Source organism: Alligator mississippiensis, chromosome 10 (assembly GCF_030867095.1).
Source record: "Alligator mississippiensis isolate rAllMis1 chromosome 10, rAllMis1, whole genome shotgun sequence".
NCBI lineage: Eukaryota > Metazoa > Chordata > Crocodylia > Alligatoridae > Alligator > Alligator mississippiensis.
Genome location: NC_081833.1, coordinates 71,954,144 through 71,981,394, shown reverse-complemented (window position 1 = coordinate 71,981,394; position 27,251 = coordinate 71,954,144). Strand labels below are relative to the sequence as shown.

At 42.1% G+C, this 27,251-nt stretch overlaps 1 pseudogene; it reads right to left on the bottom strand.

The window, feature by feature from the left end:
- Positions 1–27,251, bottom strand: part of LOC102571723 (DNA topoisomerase 1-like) — an 80,735-nt pseudogene that overhangs the window by 45,598 nt on the left and 7,886 nt on the right.

Genomic DNA, 27,251 nt, shown 5'->3' with positions numbered 1-27,251 from the left:
TGATCCCTGGGTCTTGAACTGGACCTGCGGCTGTCTGCCCAGGGCTGACAATGAGCTGATTGTCAAAACCCCACATCTAGCAGCTCTGGCCAGCCTGCTGGGTGAGGGCGAGCTGAGGCTCCCAGCACGGTAGTTAATGAACTTAATTGCAGCATAAATGTAATGAGAAGAGGGAGCCACAGGTACACAGATAGCTCAAAACATGGTTTTTCTTTGGTTATTCCTTTTCAGCTGCCAAGCTGAACAATCAGTTATCCAGACAGTCCTACTTAGGAGTCAAAAACTCCAGAAAAAAAAAATCATTACTCAGATGTTACCTCCCCCACAGTTGCTGAGTTAGTTCAGGTGTCTGCAAATGTGGCAGTTTCCCTACTATACAGGTTTCTTTGAAGTACTCCCAGCACCTCATATATTCAGGCCTCCCCACTCGCAACCATAATTTCTAACCGGGAAGGACAGAAAAGTCTCTCAAAGGGATTGCACTCACTAAGTGCCATCTGAAAAGCCAGCCTGCACTCCCCCAGGGGAAGCAATACCACCTGCATATTGACATACAAATGCATAACAACATAACACGAGTCCAAAAGGATTCTCTTAAAATAATCTAACATATGAAGCGTGACATTTCACACAGATTGACTCAAGCTGTAGTGTTGACATAACAGTAGCCATTTCCCCAAAAACAGATGCTCCTCGGAGGATGCCGACACCGTTGCGGAAGTCAAAAGATTCTATACCGTGACTTAAACAAATAGCAAAAGCAAAGCTGTGGAAAGCAGCATACACATCGGGTTATTTCATTTGGGTTAGTTATTAAAATATACACTGCTCACTCTCTGCTTACACCAAAGCCAGTGTAGAAGGTACTCGGCGCTTTTGTAATCTAAGCCTCTATTTATCTGAGCTGGGTATCAATACCGAGGCCAGATTCCCCGCTGAAATAAACCAGGATATCTTCATTAACTGAGGCTGACCTACTACAGTTTACACCAGCGACTCTCAACCAGGGTGCCGCGGCCCTGTAGGGTTCCTTGAGACCCTGCCAAGGATGCTGCAGGATGCTGTGCAACGTCAGCACTGTTAGGTGTGCAAACGTGATTCACAAGACAACCGTAGAGATTTTAAATAGGAATCTAGAGTGTTTAAAGCATTCTGATCTATTGTGATCCTTCACAGTTGTGTGGTGTTTCTAGCTAAAAAATGAGTGAAAACTAAGAGCTGGCATTTTCCAAAGGGTGTCTTGAGCTTGTCAAGGGGTGCCTTGAGCCCAATAAGGTTGAGAACCACTGGTTTACACATCTAGGCGTCTGCTCCCATGGATCTAAATTCAGCTTGCAGAAGGATCTCCAGAACTGAAAGATTATAGCATTACATCCCGTTCCCCCTCTCAGCAGGTACAGCATCATCTTTGCAACATGCCCGAGATCCACAGACCCACCATAGTCCTCTTACCACATCTTCTCTCTCTCTGGCACTCAGCACTCCTGGTGTGCTGGCTCCTTCTAGAGAAGGAACGGTTTACTGGTAAAAAACAGTATGAACAAGGAGACACTTTAGGGAAATTCTCTGTGAAGAATGTCAATTGGTGGATCTGACAGCAAGGTGCCAGAGCATTAGAGCTGAAGGCCAAAATCCTTGAATTAAAAGGGGGGAAAAATTAGCTTGCTTGAAGGCAGTTTCTAGACCCAAAGAAAAAGGAGAAAACGGAAGGAAATGGCTGTTCTCTTCTCCTCTGAGTATTATAACCCCACCATGACTCCTCTGTGCTATGCAGAGCTGCATGGGGCCACGCATTTAGGGTTTGTCTAGACAAATAAAAGCGCCAACACTTAGCCTTGATGCTAGACAAAAGCCAATACCTCCTAGCTCAATTCAGAGCTGACTTCAGGCAGCTTGACTTGCCTATTCCTAGGCATCCGTGCATGGTAAAAACACAAGGAAAGTCAATTTTTACCTTCTGCCAGTCAGCAAAGAAGTTTTCACAGGAAGTCTTCTTCGTTGTGTACTCATGGTCCAGCATTTTCGCAAAAAAGCCAGCCACCTCCTCCGCTGCCAAGCTCAACTTATTGGGCTTTCCTGAAAGAATCCGCAAAAACTTCAGTTGCTGTAAAAAGTGACGTTCAATTGCAGCTTCATGTAGGTCAAGGATACTAATGTATATTTGGTAGAGAGGAGCACGAGCGAAAACCCGAGCACTGATCACTTCTGAATTTCTGTTTGCATTGGACCCCAACCTGGGCTATTCAAGCTCACGTCCCATTTTTTACAATGTTAATACCCTTAAGTAGTGATTTATTTGTTTCTTCCTGGAACTTCAGTGCTCAAATGCCTTTGGACACAAGTAATCTGTGAAGTAAGCCCAAGTTGGGAGCAGAGGATGCACAAGCAAAAGGAGTTGAGTTGAAGAGTGGAGTTGAGTCTGACCCAACGCGAATGGTTTGTATAAGAGCAGAATTGTAGATTATTAGCGTTTGCTAGGTGTCCCCCATGTTTGCAATACACCACCAGCCCTTCCAATCAACCTAGAAGTCAAAAGCCAATAGAGGACACTCAGAACTGAAACAAACTATTTACTTCAAATCCCTCAAGACAGCAACACTCTCTTCAGACGTCTGTGATGCTGACACTTTGCTTTACCCTTCTCACATGTTAGTCCAATTACACATGAAGCGTGCAGCGGCTTGGACGACTGTCTCACACATTGGCAGACCACTCTGCTACAATTTGCCATATAGAGCTAACACCATCTATATTGTTGTTTTAAAAATCAGGGGGGGGAAAACGTTAAAAAAAACCACAACCTTTGGGAGTTGCTTTCTGTAAAAGGATGATTGGGTAAGATTTCTCAGATTGATTGTTTCTTCAAATGATTCAGCAAGCAACTCACATGCAGAGTGGATAGCGGGTAGTGTCTGGACTGGATTTGGGAGGTTCGGGGGGTTTCGGTTGTTTTTTGTTTTGTTTTACCCCTACGACCAAACTGCTAACGTATCTTCTCAGCATAAAGGGAGGATTTATCCAAATGTGAAGGTGGATTCAAATTCAATTCAATTCCTCAGAGCAATTTTATTATATAGCAATCTTGAGATGCATGGAGAGATTTATTCTCTGTAATTCATGTGTTTTCCAGCTCCAGGATTGAATGGACTCTTGCATGGGTGACACTGTAAATGAAATGACCATTTCTTAAAACTCACGTGAATTTAGGGAATGCAAGAGGTGCAGATTTGACCACCCTAGAGACAAGATGTCTGTTCATACACAGAATAGATATAGTGCTATGAGAAGCAGTGAAACTTTCCCCTGTGCTTCCCTCAAATTGGCCTCATTAAATACAGCTAGAGCTAATGGTGCAGCTGCTGGGGAAGTCTCTGATGCAACACTTTTTCCTTGGAAAGTGTCAGTCCATCAACAATTAATTTCTTTGTGTAGAAAAAAAGCATAACAGTTTCCATGAAACTCAGCGGGAGAGAGATCCAGGATGCAATTTCCTGTCAAAACAAGAAATGCTCCATTTCAAAATACCCAGCAACCCAGTGGTTAACACAGTTGCTTGGGATAGGGGAGACTTTCTCTACCTAATTTAGACTAGAGACCTGGATTTCAGTCTCCCATTTAAGTAAGTGCCCTAACCTCAGTGCTATTGGGTTTTCTGCGATGGGTGTCTCTCTTTTTTTCCTCTTGGGTGTGTTAACTTCGCATAAATAACTAAATGTTCATTAAAACAGAGGCTTGATGCATGGCTTTTTACCCACCAAGTAATGCCCTGATCTCTGGGCTACTGGCTATTCCAGGGATGGGCAAAGTGTGGCCCGGGGGCCAGATGCGGCCCACCAGGCCATTCTATCCGGCCCGCGGGGCCCCTAAAACATTTAGAAAATTAATATTAATCTGCCCTGGGCTGCCTGTCATGCAGCCCTTGATGGCTTGCTGAAACGCAGTAAGCGGTCCTTTGCCCAAAATAATTGCCTGCCCCTGGGCTATTCAGTAGCAGACCTACCTTAAAAAAATAAATAAATAAATAAAAAATCTTGATTTTATTCTAATGCAGGATAGGAAAACATTTGAAATCTCAACCATTTTCAGTAGCATGAGAATACCATTTTATGCCCAGCTCTAGTTAACAGACTGATCTGAAATGTAAACATCTCTTCAAAAATTTTTTGAATTGCTGTCAATGCTAATTATAGTAATGACTGGTGCATGGACATCTAGATGATGGCAAACAAAAACTAAAAAAAAGATAGTGATAACTTTAAATCAGTAACACCACAAGCAGGGTATGAACCATAAATAAGTAGCTGTAGAGGGGAAGACACAGGTTCTGCTTGCGATATTTCCTGTAAGGTTTCACAGGGACAAAACTGCTGGATACGTGGTGTAACTTGATGAGCATGTGTTTGGTATGGAGGGGGTATAAGGAAGGTGGATGTGAATTTGGGAGCTTACCTGGGAGGTTTTGGAAGGTTACCTGGTATACAGGTAACCCCCGCTTAGCACTCTTAATTGGTTCCCAAAAAAACAAGGGTTAAATAGAACAGTATTACGCTAAACCAATTTTCCCATCACGATGTCTGTGAGCATTATAACGAAACTCGCTAAGCACTAAGTGGAATTGGGTATCAATGTAAAACGAGCGTCATAGTGAAATAGCGCCAGGTGGGAGTTGCCTGTCTAGTGAAAGGAATATGACAGTACGTCTCATGCTGCTTGCGTATTAGGAGATTTATTTCAATGTCAGTACTTCTGAGAGGACTCTTCCATTACGATTAGCTTCAAACCTTCTATCTGGAAGTCGGTTCTAAAAGTCATTAGCAGCACTTGATTTTTACTTCTTAATCCTGAAACTCGGAAGTTATAACAAGTGAATGCTGTTTAATCAGTATGTTAAGTTTGAAATATTTTCTGCTGAAACTATAGAATCACTTCAATGGCTTTTCCTTATTCAGCTATACTATGACAGCTATTACAGTAATGCCATTTTGTCAATTAGCCTTTCATCTTTTTTTTTTTAAACATAGATCCATTTTAAACCTATCATAGATTTTATGACACACTACTTTAATGCATCACTTACACACTTGTCACTTGATTTTCAACCTTTGTCCGGGGCTCCAAAGCTACATGACAGTCCGTTCAATCTTAAGAGAGCAACGCAATGTACATAATCCCTTTTCACTTGCATGGGAACCCCATTTCTACTTTGAAATGTTAATAATTTCAAATAATGGGAGGAGGTTTGTTCGGAAAAGAAAGTTTCTCCGGACAAATTTTCTAATGCACATCTTAAAATAAGAGGGTGTATAACAGTGTATTTTAGGAACACTACCGCAGACACACACATATTTAAGTTCTGTTGACTACAGTAGGACTCATGCTTTGTTGCATCAAACACTATGCAAACTAAAAATAAAACTTTGAATACAGAACTTCTGCTTCATTACCAAATAGTGCTACCAACCCCACTCATGGGTAGATAACTTCAGAACATGAATACAATGTCATTTCCAGAAGCAGGCATTTGAAGGATTGCTGTCTCATTGCAACAGGCTGTAATAGATACAGAGAAGAGTCATTTATTTCATCACGTAGCAATGGATGTGCTTACAGTCAGAAGTAGTGCTGCTCAGGGAATAGCAGTAGTCCTCATTTTGACCTCAATGAAACGGGCACAAATCCAGAGAAATCCATCTGAACCCTTGAGAGTTACTAGTATAATCGAGGAGCTGGGTCCCTTTAACTAAAGGTGAATGTTATAGTATATGGATAAAAGCAGCCCAATCTGGTCATAAAGCCATCATGTAATAGGCTTCTAGAGCAATCTTCACAAAAAGCTTGTTTTACAGTGATCGTGTCGAGGGGGATTGTTTAGATACAGAAAAGAGTCCTCGTTACTGAAGACGTTTATGACGCATTAGGTGCAGACAACTGAATGCAATAATGAAAAAAAAATAAGGTCAGAGGTCTGCCCACACCATATAAACCACCAGGATCGATTTCTATTTGGGAAGGGAATAAAGTGATACTACATCTTCCTGCCTCTCCATCCCCAGACCAAATAACCAAGTACCAATTTATACCTAGGAACGACCTTGGGACAAGTCCAGAGCAAGACTCAAATTCATGCCCCCGGATTTGAGGGGACACGAATACATTAGCTATTCTGCCCCTGCATCCTTCCTAAATGAAGCTGTCTTAACAAAACCCAGCAGCCCAGATGTTGCTCTGGAAACGGCCAAAGGAAAACAAAGGCCGACGGTTCCAAAACTCGCTTCCTACTACAGCGTTGTACTTTTAGTACCAACTACTTATTTACTGTCAATGGTATCCAGATAAGGAAAAAGGAGCCTCAGTGAGATTATTTTACTGAAAAAGCTCAGAACAAGCATCCCATTATTTATCCAGCTTGACACCCAGTCATAAGTAATGTGAACTATACATACATATTAATGGTTTCACTGTTAAGCAAATTGAATGTTCTTCAAATTAAGTCAGATTATTGGCCGGAAAGGTTTTGCTTATTGCTCCTGTAGTGGAGAAATACTGTAACATTTTATTGCTTTTTCAAAAGCTGAAGAAGGTCCCCTCCCCTCTGCCAGTTCTAGTGTATTAATTTTCACATTTTATGAGACATTCAATTATATGAATTATGGACGGGAGATCTGACCTTGTTGCAATTTATGTTGTTGACACCCCGGGTCAACTTTTTCCAAATCCGCTGAGCATCTGTGCCTATGTACATTTTGCAAGTAAGTTATAAAATACTAAGATTAGTCATGAATATCTGCATTTGTCTAATTCAGGTTGAAAGATAGAGTGGAAAATATATCAGTACTGACACTGTTGAACCCAATAAAATTTTAATTTCCTCTTCCCCACACACATCTTTTCTTGTTTAACTTTAAATCAGTTGCTAAATCCATGTAAAACTTGTTGGATATGCAATTATGCTACCTGATCAAAGAAATATTTAACGGTAGTTCAATGTAAAAAAAATAAATCTGCAAATTGGAAATGGCTGTATAACAAAATGGCTCCATAAACAAGCGAAGATTTTATATCTCAAAAGCCAAATAAAAAATGCTCCAATATGTATTGAGAATCTTATCGTCACAGAGCTTCAGCATTTTAATTTAAACTGTATGGTTTCTCCTATTTATCCAGCTACATGGGGACAAATTTAGCACTAGTATAAATGAGACTAACTGATGAAGGCAAGAAATTGAAGCATACACACGTGCTTTCCCCAAGCGCCACATGGGCCAATCCAAAGCTCTTCAACAACTACAGGAATTTTTAATGACTCAAATAGCCTTGAGTATCCCCATATTTGAACTATACAGTCATGTGCATACAGAACAGCATACAAATAGTCAGGAAAACATGTGCCAGGGCTTATCAATACTTCATTTTCAAGGGGGAGGGAAATAGAAATTTTGTTCCAAGAACTATATTCAGATGATAAATTTCCCTACATCCACTGTAATTCATGGTTCTTTTAATAATGGTAACTTTAGAAAAGAAAACCATTTTCCTGGCAGGAACAACTTGTGTCGTCTTTGCTTTTCATATGGTATTATTACTTAATTTAATTGGTCATGAATGCAATGTTCAGTTCTCTCTCTCTCAACAGATCAATTATGTGAGCTACCCAACGTGTTTCCAGTGCGGCTAATACCAAAATAAAATCTATAGTGAAACAATTAGTGCACATGAGCTCATTACACAAGACATTAGGACCTTCTGATCAATATTCTTGTCAAGTAGGCAATTACCATTATAATAAAACTTCACATCATCAGGCAGTGGGTCGTACGCTGGGGCAAACAGTGGACCTCGATGTTCCAGAAACTTCCATTTGATACCATCTTCGTATTTCCTCTCCTTCCACCTGTAATTCGTAAGAGGAGAGGTAAACTTTCCACAGGCATCTTCTGGGAGCTGTTCACAAGATAAATATGTTTCTAGGGGCTGAGTGAAAGAGTTTTTGTTCACCTTATTATTACCTGTAGCAGGACTAGAAGTATTTTTAATTCCCAGAAAGACAATTCCTCAGACCAGGAACAGCTAGGATTACATTCCACTATTGCTGAAGGTTTTTTATGTACCATGTGAAGAAGAAAGGGAACATTTAAAAAATGTATTACATTAAGCCGCAGCATTACACTGACTGAAATTCTGAAATTAAAAGGAATTATTCTTTCACTAAGTGCTACTCTTTGCTTTATATTATTTCAACTTTTTTTAAAAAGCATAAGCATATCTTAACTTTTCATTTCAACTACTTAACTTTCCTCCCCACCCATCCTTTTCTCTCCCCAAACAAAATCAATTAAATTTATCAGGCACCAAATATGGAACGTCCTTTATCTTCCCTCTACAAAACCTCATTTGCAAGGTGCTTATGCTCTGTATTCAGCAACACGGACCCAACACCTTTTCATCACCAAAGATTTTGCAAACATTGATTCCCACAGCACTCAACTACAGTATATATTGTATTTATTATTGTATAATAAATTCTATTACAATTTCTATATATTGTAATAGAAAACTATAAAATAGTTTTATGAAAAGAAGAAAAGGTAAGTTAGGTGCTACAGTAATATAATAAGAATATGAATTGTCCAAAATCAGATGTTATGTCCAGTCTTAGAATACAGAAGTAGTTCCTAACTTCCAGAATTACAAGTAGAACATATTGGACAATATCTTTCTCACCATCAAAGAAAGTGAAAGCGTTCACATCTAATTTAACCCGAAGAAGATGATAGCATCGCCTACTGGTGTAACATTATAGCTGATTATCCACAAAGTGTGTTCTACCAAAGGTTAGTAAGGGAGGAAATGACTAATAAGAGTTCTGCTAATTAAGCACAAGTTAAAATACAGGAATGTAACTTTTATTTTTGATTAAAGCTTTTGTCTAAAAACAGTAAACATGTTAAGCTCCACGAAAACTTTGGGATTTGAATGTAAGGATTTTTTTTAAATCAAGGCATCTTTTGTATTTAAACTTGACTTAATAGTATTATGCTAGACGTTAAGAGACAGTTAAACACTTAAAACAGTGGGTATATTGGACCAGTCCCCTGATGAGTAACTTTTGAACTTCACAGCATCATGGGAGTCAGAAAGAAAAGGTATACTAGGTACTGTTCATCCTGTAAAGGTAGATCATTTTCTCTCAGAAGAAGATATCAGCGGTTTGAGATTTGGCTGTGCACATTTATTTAAAAAAAGAATATAAAACCTTAAGAAAGGGAAGGGGAAAACCCTCTTGAAGACAGTAGGCACATACACACAAGATGCTAAATGTGCACTAGCTTAATTTTCACACTTTTGAGAGATGGTGGGATCTCCATCCTTGGAGGTTTTTAAGACCTGGCTAGACAAAGCTTTGCCTGGAATGATCTAGTTGGGGCTGGTCCTGCTTTAAAGCAGGGGGTTAGACAAGATGACATCCTGAGGTCTCTTCCAACCCTAATTTTCTATGATACTATGATCATGGCAAACGCTGTGCTATTTCACTAATGTGCAGTAGAATTAGTCCAGCACATATTAGTGTTACTAAAAAGGTGTGTACTGGTGCTAATGTGTTGTAATACTGGTTACTGCGTATTCAGTTAGTACCTGCTATTACAGGTACTAAACTTAATGCGCAGTAACACATGTGTAGACATGCCCAGCAAGTAAAAATTTTAAAAGTACTTAAATCCTATTGACCTTACCCAACGCTCCTGGAGAGCAGGAGGAGTGTTGGGTAACCTGTTATGCAACGTGCAGCAGTTCATATGGGACAATTCAGTATTGTAAGATACGTTCATTTCCCTGCAACACAAGCCATTGTGCACATTTAATGGTTGAAGTGTGCTATGATTTTGGGTCTTGTATGATGGGAGAGTTCAGAACCATGGGGGGAGTTTACAACCAGAGCTTTCATAAGACAATCTCAGTTTTATGGACATTGGATGATTTTTATCTTTGCTGTTTCTCTCTATCGCACACTGCAAAATTGCAACGTACAAATACAGAATATGCATGAAAATGAAGATTTGTATTGACTTGGCAATATTATGTAGTGTTAAATGAAAATCCCAGCATTGCTAAAATACGAGTCTCTGAACATCTGTACAGTACAATCTGATGCTGCTTAGTTATCAGACAAGTGAAATGTGCATATGATAAGGCCAGATAATACACAAAGGCTACTCACTTGGAAGGTTTTCCCATTCCCTGAAGCAATAAGTGCTAAGTGGAGCTTGAGTATAGTTCAAAAAACGTTGTTAGCATAAATAAGGAAGCCGAGATCTTAGACTAAGGCAGATAGAGAATTGTGCTTTGCTATCAGCTAAAACAGCGGTTCTCAGCCTTTTTGTACAGGACCCATTTGTAAACACTGAGGGCCAGTGCTGACCTAGTAAATAGTTTAACTAGAAAATGGCACCCTGGCCCTGTTGGTGCCCCTCACTCCCTACCTACAGCCCCCTGGTCATGTTGGTGCCCCTTGCTCCCAACCCACAGCCCCCTACCCCCCCATCCCTGCCGGTGCCCCTCACTCCTGACCTAATACCCCCCACCCCCAACCACTCCAGTGTGTTGGGCTGGGAGTGGGTGTGTGGGGGACGGGTGTGGGGCATGGGGGGGGGCATCCACAGTGGGCAGGGGGCTGCAGCCTGACCAGGCCAGCATGGGCAGGAGCTGCCTCCATAACCCAGCAAGTGGGTGCCAGTGTGGGAGGGTGAAGCAGAGCACTGACTCATTGCTCTCACCACCAACCCACTCTATGGCTTGGCTGATGCCACTCCTCTCAGGCTGCAGAGGGGTGGTGGGGTTGCAGACAGCCCAGCTGGGCTGAAGGAAGCAGTGGCAATGGTGGCTGGACCATGGTGACAGGGTACAGCTGTGGTCCAGTGTGCAAGCGACTGGCAATAGGAAGAGGGGAGGGTAGCATGCCCGCCCCCTCCATCTGTTACTCTTCATGCTGCGGGTACCGTGGCTGGCTTGTGGTTCATGGCAGTGGCAGCAATGAGTTGGTGCCCTACTCCACCCTCCCATGCAGGACCCTACTGCTTGGCCATGGAGGTGGCTCCTGCCTGTCCTGGTCCAGCCAGGCTGCAGCCCCATCCTTGCTGTGGGCACAAAAATATGGGAGGCCATATACCTCCCCACCTTCCACTGCATCACATGTGCACCTCCTGCTCCCCAGATGCACCATCTATGCCCCCACAGACTTACCTGCTGTGAGCTGCAGGAGCTGCTCTCCACCCTGCCTGGCGGCCACGTGCATGTGTATGCACACACATGCAGATGGTGCCCCCTGCCTCATCACCCTTCTCCTGCTCCCCCATGTCCCAAGCAGCCCCTTGCAGGCTAGAACTCTGCCAGCCTCAAAGGGGAAACCCACACTTCCCTGCATTTTCCTGTGATTGTTTGTGACCCTTTCAAATATTCTTGCAACCCACTTTTGGGTCACAACCGATAGGTTGAAAAATTCTGAGCTAAAAGTTGGGTGGAGAGCTTAATAATTGGTTACACTATTCTCTTTCTGGCTTTTCTTTACCTTAGAATCATAGAAAACTAGGGTTGCAAGGGAACTCAGGAGGTCACCTATCCCAACCCCTTGCTCAAAGCAGAACCGTCTCCAACTAGATCATCCCAAGCAAGGCTTTGTCTAGCCGGGTCTTAAAAACCTCTTTACTTTTGCCAAGGCTTAGGAACAACCAGGGTTCAAATTACATTTTGATTGGGGGGGCAGGTCTGCAAAAAAAATTGGGCTGCCCATCATAATGGCCTAACAAAAACTGAGACATGCCCCCCCCGGTTATGATTTTCATCTTACAGGGGGCTCAGCTGCCCCTCCCCCAAGCTCTCCCATAATTAAAACCCTGGCAACAACAGGAGAAATTGCTCAGGAAGTAGCACAAGGGATGTGCGGGTCACAGTTCTCGAGCATTTATCTTTTTCACAACTTGGTGCTGCTGTTGGACCATGTTAAGAGAGAGAACTTTGTGGAGTGGCACTAAATAAAAGGTCTAAGTTGAAGCCCATCCTTCTGACTGCTGAACAGTTTAGAGCAGGGGTTTTCAACCTTTTTGGATCATTGTACCCCCTGGCGGCCGGATGTGGGGCCGTGTACCCCCAGCCACTGGGGGTGGGGGGTGTGGCATGCAGCCAGACATGGAGCAGTGGCAACCGCTGCCTGCAAGTTTCCCTTGTCCCCTGCATCCAGCTGGGCAGGCGGCACCTGCACGGCACCGCAGGATCATGCGTGGCAGCACTCCATCCCTGCCTCCCCACATGTACCTCCTGGGGCCTTGTCAAGTACCCCCAGGGGTACACGTACCCCCGGTTGACAGCCCCTGGTTTAGAGATAGTGTTGACATTCATAATACTGTGAGGTGGGATCTTGAATTTGGTGAGTACAACAGCCACTCTTCTTGTGGGATCATTGTAAGGAAATAACAGGTGTCAAACTAAAAGACAAGCATTTTCTAAAGCCAAAAGGAAGAGGCACATGAAGATGCTCAAATTTTGGTCCATGTGGGTGGATGTCACAGGTATGACCCAGGTGTAGAAGATGAGGGTTCAGAAGCTACCAGAAGTCCAGGAGCCAAAGCCAAGTGTCAAAATACTGTATCCCTGCGGAGAAAAGAGACGCATGTAAGTAGCCACCAGCCAGTGTGGACCAGCTGAAGGCATGGAACGGGGAACCTAGGAAGTGCTTTTTCAGCCTGAATGCCGGCTGAAAGGACAGGAGACCTGAAGGAAACCACTCCCTGTGGACAAGCAAACAGAATTCTGGACATTTTTTTCTGTAAATGAAAGAGTCCATCATCAATTGTTGCTCCTAACTGAAAGGACCTGACAGGCCCTGAACGATGGCTAAATTGCTTTGGCCCCAAAAGGCTAATAAGAGTATGCAAGACGCACTTTGAAGGTGAGTGGCTTGGGGAGGAGAACAAAATGACAGGACACGCAACTTTTGCAAGCCAGCCTGAGCTCCCGATGTCAGAAATATTAACATGTTTGTGACCAAACCTCAATCCCCCGGTTCCATGACACTGTGCACAAAGGTAGTGTATTCACAGGTATCTGGATGACATGTGCATCCTGGCAGCCTCTTCCAACCTGAAATACCTCAAGAACAGTCTGTGTTCAAGTAAAGTCAAGCAGAGAAAGGAACCCCCTTTGCATGGGGCTAACTTTCATTTTCTGGCCTCGGGTGAAGCAAACAGGTAGATACCGCATCAAGTCTTCTCCGAGGCCATCAGAAAGAGAATAGCAATAGAACATGTGGGAATATGAAATAAAACATTAATAAAAGCACTTTCCTTACAAGTCATCAAAAGAACCACAGCTACTTTCTATAAGTAAACATCTTTAAAAAGTGATTACCATGAAGATAATCAGGGAATAAAAGTGTCCATTTGTCATTCCTTGTTATAATTCTGGGATGAGAAATCCTTTGCTCAAAGTTAAAACTTTCTCAGTATTGAATTTTCAAGAACCCGTCTGCTTCAAATCTGACAGATTTTATATTGATTTGGTAGAATAACCTTTATCTCAATCAAAAAAGTCTGGCAAAACAGTCCCTTTACAACTTTGAAACAATGAATAAAGGATATCAAAGAGGAAAACCTCTTTGCTTCTAGTCTCTGGAAATAACCTAGAATCCAATACCTGCTGCATACTAAGTCACCCCGGGGAAGAAAAACCAAATAGAATACACACCATAGGAGAATTTTATCATCATCTGCAGAAAAAGAATTTAAAACAAGTTGAAAAAATTTGGGACTACGTTCAGATAGCGAGAATTACAAACACTACACATCAGCAGAAGAGAAAAATGCCAGCTGCAGAACGGGTGCAGATTTTTGTGGCCCCTCGGTATCCTTTGTAATTCCAAAGGATACTGAGGGGCCACAAAAATAGCCACAAAAGGAAATTGCAATAAATTGAAAGACCAGGGGAAGTTTGGAAATGAGTGATTTAACTTAAGGAAGCAAGATCCTCTGCCGAGATATGGAAGCACTTGTGTTATTCTCGTTAGTATTCACTGTTTGTTGCCTACAAGGGCTAGTACCTGGAGGAGTTCAGTGAACAGCAGCTTATCTCCCCAAATAGTGAAAGGGTAGCTTTCTATTACGCTATGTAAACTTCAATTAAAAACTTTCCAAAAAGTTCCCTGGGATAAAAAGCAACCGCTTAATTTTAAAATACATCTTCCTTATCTTTGGCAAAGGCCCAGTGCCCGTTTGATGGACAGGCAGACTTCCCCCACTTTTCAGGAGTACAGTTTTGAAGAAACCTGACAGAGTCTTGGTGCAGATGGGGTATGTTATAAGAGTCGCGGTTAGTCCTTCAGGCATTGACCTTCCAGACCCTCTAGCACCCAACACAATCACATTCGTTATAGATTGGTGGACAGAGCACAGATAGCATCTGCTCCGAAATGAATTCTGCCATCCTTACTGGAAGTAGAAATGCTACAAAAACCAAGTGATAGCCTACAGAACAGCTCTATCAGTGTTTTCCCAAAACAGATGGGCCAATCCTCCGTGCCCTGGAAACTCAGCCAGAGCCACCAGGTGCAGGATTTCAAGTTCCCAGTGGGGAAGCTGCCTCAATGTGCTTTTTAAAAGCCTCCTATGTGCCAAGACCCATGGTACAGGGCATGGACATCTGGGAGTTTCTGGCTTCCCACCTGCCCATGCCCCATATGAAGTGGCTGTAGCTGGGAGTGGAGAGCTCTCAGCCTTATGCCCACTTTTTAAAAGTCTGGGGCACAGTAAGCCTGAGATCATGGACTCACACCATACCTCTCCAATTTGCCTCTGGGAATCAGTCCAGGATCTGGTATTGTCCTCCAACCCAATCCCACTGATGGGGTAGGGGATAGCTGTCCCCCAGAGGCCATGGCGCTGCCTCATGCCAGATCCCTACACTCAGCTGAGCATTGGGATCTATCATGGGTCAATCCTGATATGCTGCACGTTCAATTTAAGGCATGACATAAACAAGCCACGAAGAAGGTACATATTATATGTGTAATATCTTGGTGGTACATTTGATACATTATCATGTCATAAACTGGCTTTAGTGTGTGACTGAGTGGCTATTTATAGTATGATTAACACCTTAGTTGCTATGTAAATGTACCGCATGCATGGTCTTTACATATGAAAGTTTTCTATCTCAGTTGAGCCCCTTCTTTTTCAGAATGTTAGCAAACACATTCTCAAGTTGTTTCTTTTGTTCTGTTTTGATTTGCCAAATTTCATGTACTACAGTTTGCCATTTCACAAGTAATGCCACTTAGCAATGCTTGGCTTGTAAGTCTCACATCTTTATTCTCCAATGGAATGAGTATGACTCTGTCACCACCAGTGGCAGGAATGAATGCTTAAAACACTGATTTAGTATTTGCTTTACATGACTATGGTCACATACAAGCTTTACATTTCTACCAGGAGAATCAGTTCTCCCAGGACAAACCCTAAGGCTGCATCCGTACATGCATGGATGTTTGGTTCTCCAGGGACAAATAGTAGTGGTGCACCTTGTGCTGCTGCTAGTTGTCCCTGGGGCATGCCCATGCTATGCATCCTCTGGCACGCAGCAGGTTACCCTGGGTGGGGTAGGGGAGGCTGGGGCCAGCACTGGGCTGGCCCCAGAAGCCTTACCTGGGGTCCTGGGGGCCTCCTGGAGCTGCAGCAGCGGTGATCCAGGTGCACGGAGCCTGGCCAGCAGCTAGAGTGTGGCTCTGGCTGGCCAGGCTCCGGTTTTGAGTGGCACATGCTATCTCTGCTTTTTTTGTCTGGGTTTTTTGGCCCCTGGATATTTCCCATGCCCCCATGCTGCTTCCTTGTAGTGCTGAGAACACTTGAGCATGCAGTATGTGGCACTGCAGACAGATACCACATGGCCACACTCATCTGGACGCAGCCTAAGTGTACAAAGTTTGACACACTTTCTTCTGGACCAAAAGTGGTGGTTCCTGGACAAAAATAACCCAATTCCAACCAGGTAGAAGTGGCACCCAGGATAGCTTCTCCTGGGAAAGCAGGTACACACTTACTTTCAAGGGAGCTGCAAGGCTATCCTCCAGTATCTCAGCATGCATTGCTGTGCCCCCCACCACCCCTAACTCCATTTGGATTTGGGCTGGACTACACTACTCCAGCTAAGCATGAAGCAAGCCCTTCCCTTTGACCACCTGGGGCTAGGAAAACTGAGCCCCTTTTACCAGCCCTGCACTGTGCTCCAGGGCTGAGAGAGACACAGGGTTGCAAGGCAGCTGTGTCTCCTGCTTATGACCCATACCTGGACCGCTGAGGCACCTATACCCCTAGACACAAACACCCCATGCTCCCGAAGACCCACATTTTGACACTCCTTCAACTGACAATAAAAGATACACTCTTTGAAACTCCTCTCACTGCAAGAAGGGAGAGAGGAAGTAGGGGATGGTGAGCAGAGGTGGTCATTCAGCCAATTTTTCTGCTGGAGAATAATTCATCATTCATTTGAACACTTGCACATGGCTTATGATTAAGCATACAATTTTCCTTTCATGTCCCAATCCAAAACTTAATTAACAAAAACACACCCTTTGCTTCAGAAACCTTTCCATCAGGCCCTCTTTCATCATTAAGAGGGGTAAAATTGAGATGCACAGATGTCAGAAAAAATTAAGAGTGGAAAAAACCTTGCTGAAACAGAATTTGCTTTCCTATTTAAAAATACACAGAACACTTTGTACAGTTTTTACCTGTTTTTAGTGCACATATGGACAGGTGCCATTTTAGGTACAAGATTAAACCAAGAGTGGCAGTACATATGTCTACAAGTCATTCTCCATTGCAGAATAGTTTGATCTTTGAAACTAAACACCAAATGTATTGGCTAATCCTTCAACAGCAAGTGTTAGCAGTAATTTTGCCATGCAGGATCTCTATTTTAAGTTTCCTGTTAAAAGTTTATAGGTGGAAAGCCTCTGATCTATATATAGTGGGTGCATCTACATGTGCATTAATGTACCTTTTCTAATGTGCATTATATTTTGTACCTCCAATATGAGGTAATAAATTAATGTGCATTAGGCTGCCCTAATGCGCAGTAGCATATTTGCATGCTTTTTTAGTGAGGCTTAATGTGCAGTAGACTATTTTACTGTGCATTAAAGCATCATGTAAAAAACTGTGACATTATGCTAATGCACAGGTAAAATAGTTTACTGTACGTTAAAACTCGTATGTAGATGTGCCCACTGGCACATCTAAATTCCCACTTCAATTTGATAGGAACTTAGTAAAAACTTCAGAATGGATCTAGTTCCATTTTCTTTGTACAGGATTCCTTGTGCATTTAACTTAGACTTGAGCCTGACAGCATAAATGAGAATCTTTCCATTTACTTCAGGAAACTTTGGAGCAGGGTTATATCCTGTAAAACCTTTTCAAGATAAAGAGAAAAAGCTAGAGAGAGATGGGGAAAGAGATTCCAAGGTTTGGACAATGGAGAAGAGCAGGTTTTAGATGACTTTGGAAATAAATCAATATTTGCTGAAATGAAGACATTATAGCACCATGTCCTTTTACTGCTAGATATTAACCAGAAAGTATTTAATCAGCAAGACCTGTAATTTTGAAATGGTATTACAAGTACTAACCCAAAATTGAACTGCAATATTTATGGACAATTGGGCAGGGGAAAAAAAATCAAAGCACAGTTGGATTTATTATGAGCACTGAATAGGGAGCGCCATTCATTTTTTAAAGGAAACTGTAGCAGTTAGAAAATGGAGATCCTTAGTAGACTGGAGCTGGTGGAATAGTACAGAAAGGGATTTGCCAATATCTTTGTGACTAAATATTTTGAAGTCACTCTTTGTGTTCATATCTGGAAGTCCATATTTCGATGTGTAGTGATTCATCTGAAAATGTACATGAATCCTGGAAATTGCAAATGGATTTTCAACTGAAAATTCAAACAAAGTGAAAGTCTTCAGCAGTTTTCTTCTGCTTAAAAAGTTTCAGTTCTCCCATCAGAGAACAGATGCAAGACCTTGTTACCTACGTGATAAATCAGAGGATAGTCAAAGATACTCAAAGCAAAGAGTTTAGCCATAATGCATTGTCTGGAATTTAGTTTAACAGCTCTTGAATGAATAGTCTCAGATTCCCCTCTTGCCCTCTCACTCTGGACCATTTTGTGAAATATTGACAAGAAAAATGGACTAAATTCATGATCAATGCCATTATCAATCAATATTTCAACCAGGTCGACTTGTACTGTTCCAACGCAGGAAAACTAAGATTCAATTTAGACTCTAACACTCCTGTTATGTTAGAAGCCATGTGCTTTTGAGTAGATGGAGCAGGGTTGAGGGAGGTAAGTCATGGATTCAAAACCCCGCATGAACTGAAATAAGTATGGCTATATTGCTCTCAGCAAATGAAAATAGAGTTCTAAAGAAAGCTAGTGCAATTCCAAAAGTTTGCTTCCCTCTGATACAAGCCAACATCAGGGATCTTCTAAGCACAGAAGATTTATCTAAGTCTATATCTGAATACCCTGAGTGTATTTTACACAGGCTGTGTGGATACAGGCCTCTTCTCCCTGGTGTGTGTTAATGTTGCTTATCATTGATGCAATGGGAGCAAGCAGTGGAAAAATATTGCCCATAGATATTCATACCAATGCAGAAGGATTTTTCTTCTTCTTCAGTACTCACCAGGGTATCATTCTTGCTTTCCATGAACATTTGTGCTTTAATGCGAATCGACATCAAATGTGAGTTTAGCTAAACAGATTGAATATTGGCTAAAAGCAAATTTGGAACTGCATATTCACAGTTGTAAAATTTACCATTTATACTGTGCCTATAATTAATGCAAAGAGTCTTCCCAAAAGTACCTGTTTTCACTTACGGGTGTATTTGCTTTGGTCACGTATATGCTCTTTGAACATCTATGAAAAGGGCTCCATTTTTACAGGCATGAAGGGCCATGACAAATTAATTATCCTATGACCATGTTGCTGAATGAACAATAAGCCAGATCCAGAATCTCCCCCAAACCTGCACTCATTCCTCAGCGTGGACCACAGCCAAGTGAGTAGAGGTGCCTCAGAGCCAGCAAGATGATCCAGCGAATAAGGAGTCTATTTTTACAGTCATTTTTTCTGAACGACTTGTACTGAAAGTCAGGAGTAAGTTTCCCATAACAGGAGTCCTGCAGAGGCTGGACATACCAATTTCATCCGGCAAAGTGATTTTGACAGATTTTTTTCCTGTTTCCCCTTTTTGTACCTGTCACAACGTTCAGCTGAAAATAGCTTCTAGCATGAAGGGCTGGCAGTTTCATTCACCTTGGCATTGAAAATCCTCATCAGGACGTGTCCTGAAGCTTTGCAGCCTGTCATGCAGCTGCATTTTGGGCGTACTTCCTTCCAGGTCCAAAATGGCTAACTCCAGCCTCTTCACCTGTAACAATGCAAGGCCATGTTACCCTTCAACCAAAGGATCAGAAAAGGAAATCATTCAATTTACCTTACAAGCAGGCTAGATGTAGTTGGAGTCACAATGGCATTTCCTTAGAGTGCAGGTCAAAATGCAGGACTGTCTAAGAAAAAAAAATCTTTTTTCTTTTTCTTTTAAATGTTGACTGCAATGAGTAGTTTCTAGCCATGTACTGTCTCTCACTCATAGGTTTATTTCATTTTGGCAATGCAAAAGACATGTTTTTTCCTGTTGTAAATGTATTTAAAAAAAAAAAAAAGTGGGGGGGGGGAAGTCCATTGGATTAAAAATCATGGAGCAACTCCGTACTCGCATTCACTGGGACCCATTCTGCTCTAAAAGAACAGGAGCTCCTGCTATGGTGCAGGACCTGAAGTGGGAAACAACATCTAGCTTCAAGTCCCTCACATGATCTACATCTCATCCACTTACTCACACCCTCCTCACAATGGATATTCTTGCTTGTGCTCTGGGAATCAATAGACTTACACAGCGCCAAAGCCAGGAATCAACTCCCAATTCTGCTGTTGAGAAAATAGTTGTATACTAAGAGCAGGACCCAGTAGAGCTGGAGTCTCCTATGCCAGTACTGCAGACCTCATCTCTATGGATAGGCTTAATAATGCATATAGCAAGAAGCCTGAATAAAGTTGGTGGGGACAACCTTAATTCTGCTATGTTTTTACTTTTTGAAATCTTGAATTTGTAACATCAACGTTCTTTTAAGCACAGCGGGGGCCAACCTTTTTGGCAGGCAGGCAGGCCACAAATTAGCCCTGCACCCAGCACAAGTGCCGCTCTGATCCACTGCTCTGTTTTTTGTTCCCTGCCCATCTGCTACTCTGCTTCCTGCTCCTGACCCTACCTGGTGCTGTGCTGCCTGTCCCTTCCCTGCTCTGCTGTGCGTCTCGCACAGAGTCTGCCCACGCCACAGGCACCTTTGTTTTAGCACATTTTTAGATGCAGCTGCAACATAGCATGAATTGATTCTTCAGTTTGATGACATATGACTCTATGTGGTCTTTCAGGAGATTCTTTTTAAAACTCTTAGACCAATTCAAGCAAATCAGAAAGAGTGAAGTGAAGCAGACGTGATTAGGAAAATGGAATAGACTGAGACCTTGGTGAAAAGATCCCACAGAAAGGATGCCAGCAGCTAGCCCAGAATTTGTGCTAGGGCAGCACTGAGCTTTCTGAAGTGGAAAGTGCCCAAAGAAAAGTCATGATTTTTTTTAGCATTTTTATTTGCAAATACTGACAAGCAAGAGATAAATCTAATATTCAGAAACAAGTATTCTTGTTATCTTGTGTTCTCCCCCTTGGTATTTAACTCTGCAAGGGAATTAAATATGATTCTGCTTCCTTCTGTCCCATTGCTTTCAGAAAATACAGGATATAGGTACAGATGAAACTACTGTACATTCATTTAAACTTCAGTTCACCTGTGTGGATAAGTAAACCTGCTGCAAACTAATTTAATTCAGGATCATGATCAGGAAAAAAACAGACCCTAAATGTAAAGATTTGAAGAATCAAGTTTGTATCCAGATGTTATTCTTGCCAAGCTGTTAACAAATAAAGAGGAGAAAAAAATTGGACATGTGACCTGTTGGATTATTTATGATGTATAACAACCTGCATATTCAGCCTTCCCTCCATATACTCTGTACCCACAATCTCATCAAGAACTCAGGTCTTTTTTATTCTTTTATCACCTGGAAGTCGGGATCATTGGAGAATTTTAAAATATGAAAATCTCAGACATCAAGGAAGTGAAAACTGATTAACCAAAGGAGAATAATGTGGATGGCAGAGTCCCTGCTCTGTTTTAGATAAGATGGTGATATTACTATAAGAAAAAGCTAAGCACAGACTTTACTATATTATCTAATGTTAGCATCCATTTGATTCCCGTTACGAAGCTGAAGAAAATGTCTTTGTTAAGTATCAAACCACCCCCTCTTCAATTATGTTTTCCATTCTCCTTAACATCTATAGATCATAACCTCTAGCAAAACCAGATGGAACACTTATTCTGAATATTTTTAAGGCTAAAAGCAAACTTTTTTTTTTCATTCCCTCCTACTCATACGAACACACATACACATACTTATTTAAATCAAGTGGACAAGCAAGAAGAAAGGATGCAACCCCAGTTCATACGGCTCTGGAACTGGGAACCTTCCATGCCAAGGCCTACAGAGTTGGGAATAAGCCTTCCATAAAGCACCAAGGCAGGTCCATCGCTTAGGAAAAGTAGACCTAAAAAAAATGCCTTGCATTTGAAAAATTATCTGGCTCTATCTCAATCATGACGTTGGTCCTTGTCTTTAAACTATTTTATTTCCTGACCTTGCAGGCAGGGAGCATGCATTTCAGGACCACCCAATCTTCTAGATTCAGAGAGATGCTCAAGAATGTTCTCATGAAGATCCAAACAATACTAAAATATAAGCAACCGATATGACAACTCTGGCTCGTGCCAGTTAAGAATAAATAGAATTTCCCCTCCTCCAATGCAATTATTATGCAGATAAAGAGTAAGATTACTTATGAGATGCCTATTCCACCATGCTCAAGTCCCCCAAAAATACAGTTAATGCAAACGAAGGGTGCATCTTGCTTCTAGTTGCTGCTTTTGGTCAGACTTAGTCTTCAGACTATTACAAAAGGAGGTACATTCATATTTTTTCAGGGACTCAAGCGGGTTTGGAACAGGTTCATATTTAGGTGTCTAATATGCGAACTAGGAGCTGGCCCTAAGTGTTTTTGTAACAGCACAGCCCAGATGACTTTGATGCCATAGCATTTACCAGCTACGCGATTTCTCACTGGATGCTGGCAGTATTTCAACCCTGTTACATCTGTGAAATGTTTTTAGGGTTCTCTCTAAGTAAACATAGCACCATAAAACATAAGTATAAACATAACAGTTCTGTGGCAATGACAGTCAAAATGTCAATAAATAGTGAAGTTAATGACAAGACATTACATGAAAGAGACCTATCATCATCTTCTGTCAATAAAAAAAGATGAGCACAAAACTGAGCACATAAGAATTCTTCCGGCTCAGCCTTTGGATATATATATTTTTAATGTAAGATGCTAAGCATTTGCTTCCAAGTGTTAGCCAATAAAGCTACCTTTCAATTGTTTATTGCTATTAGTTTTCACCCTTAAGCTATCAATCCAAGAAAAACAGCCACACAAATTATACAATTTACCTCTAAACTAAAAATCAGGAGAGTGGGAGCAAATGATCTCCAATCTCAGTGGTGGAATTAGCAGCAAAATATTTTACAGCAAGCAGTTACTTTGCTGAAGAATCAATTGAGACAGAAATTGTTGGTGGGCATACCAGTGCAATCTCACACTATTAAAAAAAGACAATAAGCACCAACTACACAGAAACTTATGCATCAAGGAAAAAAAAAAATCACATATAGCTCTAGTTCTCTTTATAAATGGTCATTTACTTTAAACTTCACTTACACAACAGATATTGAAGGACCGCTGTTTCAAGACCAACATGCCTACCTGCCTATCGGCTAGCACCTCCAATGGTGACAACTCCACAGCTACCCACGGCAACGTGTTTGAATTTTTGGACGCTTCTTGTAAGAATATTTTTCCTAATATCCTCATGTGTTCTACAGCATCTTCAGCTCGTTACTTCTCGTTTGGTCCCAGTTGACTAGTGACAACCATGGAACCCCTCCCGTTTATAATGCACAGTGTGTTTTATAGCCTTTTGCATTTCCCCTCAAGTCTTTCCTTTAGCCTAAATATGTTTGGCATGTTCTCTTAACCTTTCCCTGTTATTCAGTCTGGTCACCAGAGATACATTTGACTGAATACCAATGAGCAGGAAACTGAGGTTAGCTGCATAATATTTTGTTATTGGCTCAGCATGTATTTTTCAGACTGCTTAAAGTTTACATCCTTGACAGTGCAAAGCAGCCCTCAAGCCGGCTTATCTGGCTACCTGACTAATCCCGGCATCAAAGCAAGTCTTCCTACTTTCACCAAATAAATGGAAAGACCCCCATTGCTTTCAGGAGGTTTTGGATCAAACCCTCGAATAGACATGGAGGGGATGGGCCGGTGCTTTGCAAGGTAACAATCAGGGCCCTCCCCTCCATCTCTGAGCAGCACAAAGCATCTCTTAGCCACAACTCAGAACCTGGCCCAATGCAATTATTTTTACATGTTGAACATGAATCTGACACAACATTTCGACTTTAGCTTCTTTCTTGGCTTTTGACAAGACACATTTCACCTTACAAGGAAGGACATCAGATGTTAAGGAGAATAGCAAAGTCCCGCTTACTGCAAAATCCCAAAAGGTGCTCAGTAACAAGGTCCTTGAGGGTTGGTTTTGCTTTGGGGTTTATAGCCAAACCACTAAAACATTTTGACTGCAGAAGTCTAACCCTACCGCCGTCACCGATTTTGATCTGACAGTCATAGGCGGTGCTTGGAAGAGCTATTGCTACTTCATAGGCGACAAAATGATTTAAATCTGTAGAGACAATTAGACATAAAAGCATCCTCAATATAAACCCTGGGTTTTTTTCGGCTGTTTTGATCTCTTTTTGATCACAGAGATGAATCTGAAAAGAGCTAAGTGTATTCAACAAGAATTTTCTTTTATAAGGGCATAAGCATGATTGTCAACTACAGAACAGATTACATCTTGTCAGCAAAAGACAACTGACATCTCTTAAATGGTGGTTTGTGTATATTTACCCAGGCAACCTACAGGTGTTCAAATGAACCACAAAAAATGTCATGGTTTTATTTTCCTGGTAGAAAAAACCTCACAGGGATAGCACTGAGCGAATGTTACAGGGGCCAGGTGGGTGCTGCAGAGGGACCCCTGTGCACACATCCTGGTGTGTTCTGCAGGCTCCCTGGGCTGCTGGGGAGTCCCGAGAGCAGCCAACCACCCAGGGCAGTACTGACTGGCGAGCTGCCCTGAGGGACCACATCCTCCTGGGGAACTCCTGCTCACAATCCCTCCCCTCACCTTCATTCCCTGCTGTGAGGTTTTTGAGAGGAGACCCAGAGTGCCTCTCTTCTTGTTAGTTGCAGGCGCATCAATGTCCACTCCAGCAATTGACCCCGTGCACAAACTCACTGACTCTGTTCCTGTGTTGGCAGCTCCTTTTCCTCCCGCTCTTGTCCCTCCAGAGTACTAGGCACAGAGTTGGCATGGCCTTTTTGAGCTCATGCGACAGAAGTTTGGGCAGGGGGCTGGACTCGATGATCCTCCAGGGTCCCTTCCAGCCCAAATGTCTATGAAATCTATGAAATGTGGTCCCCATCTTTAAAAAAGGGAGGAGGGAGGACCTGGGCAACTATAGGCCCGTCAGTTTTACCTCAATCCTGGGGAAACTCTTTGAGAAGATCATCAAGGAGCACATCTGTGATGGGCCGGCATCGGGGATGATGCTTAAGGGCAACCAGCACGGTTTCATTAGGGGCAGGTCATAGATTCATAGATGTTATAGATTCATAGATGTTAGGGTTGGAAGGGACCTCAATAGATCATCGAGTCTGACCCCCTGCATAAGCAGGAAAGAGTGCTGGGTCTAGATGATCCCAGCTAGATGCATATCTAACCTCCTCTTGAAGACCCCCAGGGTAGGGGAGAGCACCACTTCCTTTGGCAACCGGCCCCTGCCTCTCCTGGACATGGGCCAGCCTGACAATGCCCGCCCAAGACCAAATCTGGCCTGGCCCCATCCTGCCAAGCTGGCCACACCACATGCTGGCTCTTGGTCTGCCTGAATTTGGTTGGGTTGCCCTGACTGTTCAGGGTCACTTGCAGGGACCAGAGCTGCCTCAGCACTCTGCATCTCTCTGTAGCCTTGGAGCACAGTGCAGGGCTGTGTTTTCCTGGCCCCAAAGTAGTCATGGGAATGGGTATGCTCTGTGCTCAGTTGAAGCAGTGAACTCCAGCTCAAATCTCAAATTGTCTCCTTGGAGCTGGGGGCGGGGCAGAGAAACGCACACTTGGATGTTGGAGGACACCGATGCAGCTTATCACAGAGGTCTACACGCATTCAACAAAGCCCATGTGTGTGCTTACCAAACCAAGTGTTCAGGCATATTAATGGCTTTCCTATCCTGCCAAAAATTCAAAAATTCAAAAAAGTGTTATTGTTTTGCATTGGATGAAGCAGACACCTTTGAAAAGCAAGAGATTAGAAAAAGAGTGCACCTCACCAACCCCAGAATATTTACTAGGTCTTCCCCCATCTACTAGGCTACTAAATAAGGCACTCATCTAGGATTTAGGATATCCAGGTTCAAATTCCTGCTCTGCCTGATTCAGGCAAGGAACTTGATCCAAGGTCTTCTTTTTCCAAGGCAGGTACCCCAAATCCATGGGGCTGTAGACTTAGTGTCTCTCCTCCCACCCCCTTCCTGTTCTGGTTGCTTACAGAAATATTTAGTTGCTTACAGAAAAGTGAAACATCTCCAATAGGGGAGAAAAAGGCAGGGATTGAAGCTACAGTCCAAAGATAGGGCACTTAAATAGGACCTGGGAGACAGATGAAAGTCTTTATCTGAATCAAACAGAACAGTGACTTAAAATTGGGTCTCTCTAGTAAGTACCCATTCATGCTGGGCTGAAAGAGTTAGTGAGCCTCTTCTCCCCAGTTCTGATCAGAAATTTTACCCTAAACCCAAGAAACCGTTCCCATGTATATGCGCCAGGAAAAGTTTCAGTTTTTGTGAAAGATTGCTTAGATGAAAAGTTTCATCAAACAAATTCCTGACCAATTTATTGGCAAGAACTGTCAAGCATCATTGCACTTGGAGAAAAAAAAAGTGTTATATTTAACTTAATTTAAAACCTTTCCAAAAACTCCTGTAATTAATTTAGAATTAAACACAGAGAGAGACAATTATAATTAACAGAAAGTTTAGTCAAGAAAAATGGGGGGGAAATATATATCTTGATTTATTGACATGAATTATAGCACTACAATTTACAAAACACCTTGGTCACAACTCATTAACCAGACAAGCCTCTCCATATAAGACTATGAAGAAGCATAGAAAAATTATTGAGAATGACCCTTTAACTTATTCATGATGAGTTTTCTATTCCTATCTCAACTTAAAGGGCCAAATTCTCAGCAGACTGAAACTTGGCCCAGTTTTCTTGGTATACTATCATCAAGTTCATGGTCATTAATTACTTTTGATGATGGAAGATTTTAATGGGCATTTTCTTTGTAATTGATCTTTTAAAATAATTTTTAAAGTAGTTTTAGATCTCAAATAAGTTGCTTCAACACTTCAGGCTTTAATTATGGTGTAAAAATTCACCTACTATTTTATCTTATTGCTTAATAATCCTACAGTTACTTGAGAGCAACTTAATTAAGCAGTGGTGTTGCACTGACAGGGAGTTACAAACTAATTAATGACTTCCTTTCTTCTGATTAAATGCAGAGGCCACTGGTCCTGAGAAGCATACCCATCAGCACAGGAATGATTTACTGTTTCTTAAGCTCCGGCCTGCTGCTGGGGCACCATGGCATTGCATGCAATAACTGGTTTTAAAGTTAAAATGTGGATTACTTCTGCACTGCCACTCTGCTAGAGGCACATGAGATATTAATATATCACATAGGGAGGTTAGAGATGACATGCCTGTCATGTTTTGAATAATATCCCAAGGGACTAGAGACAGCACCCTGCTCTCAGT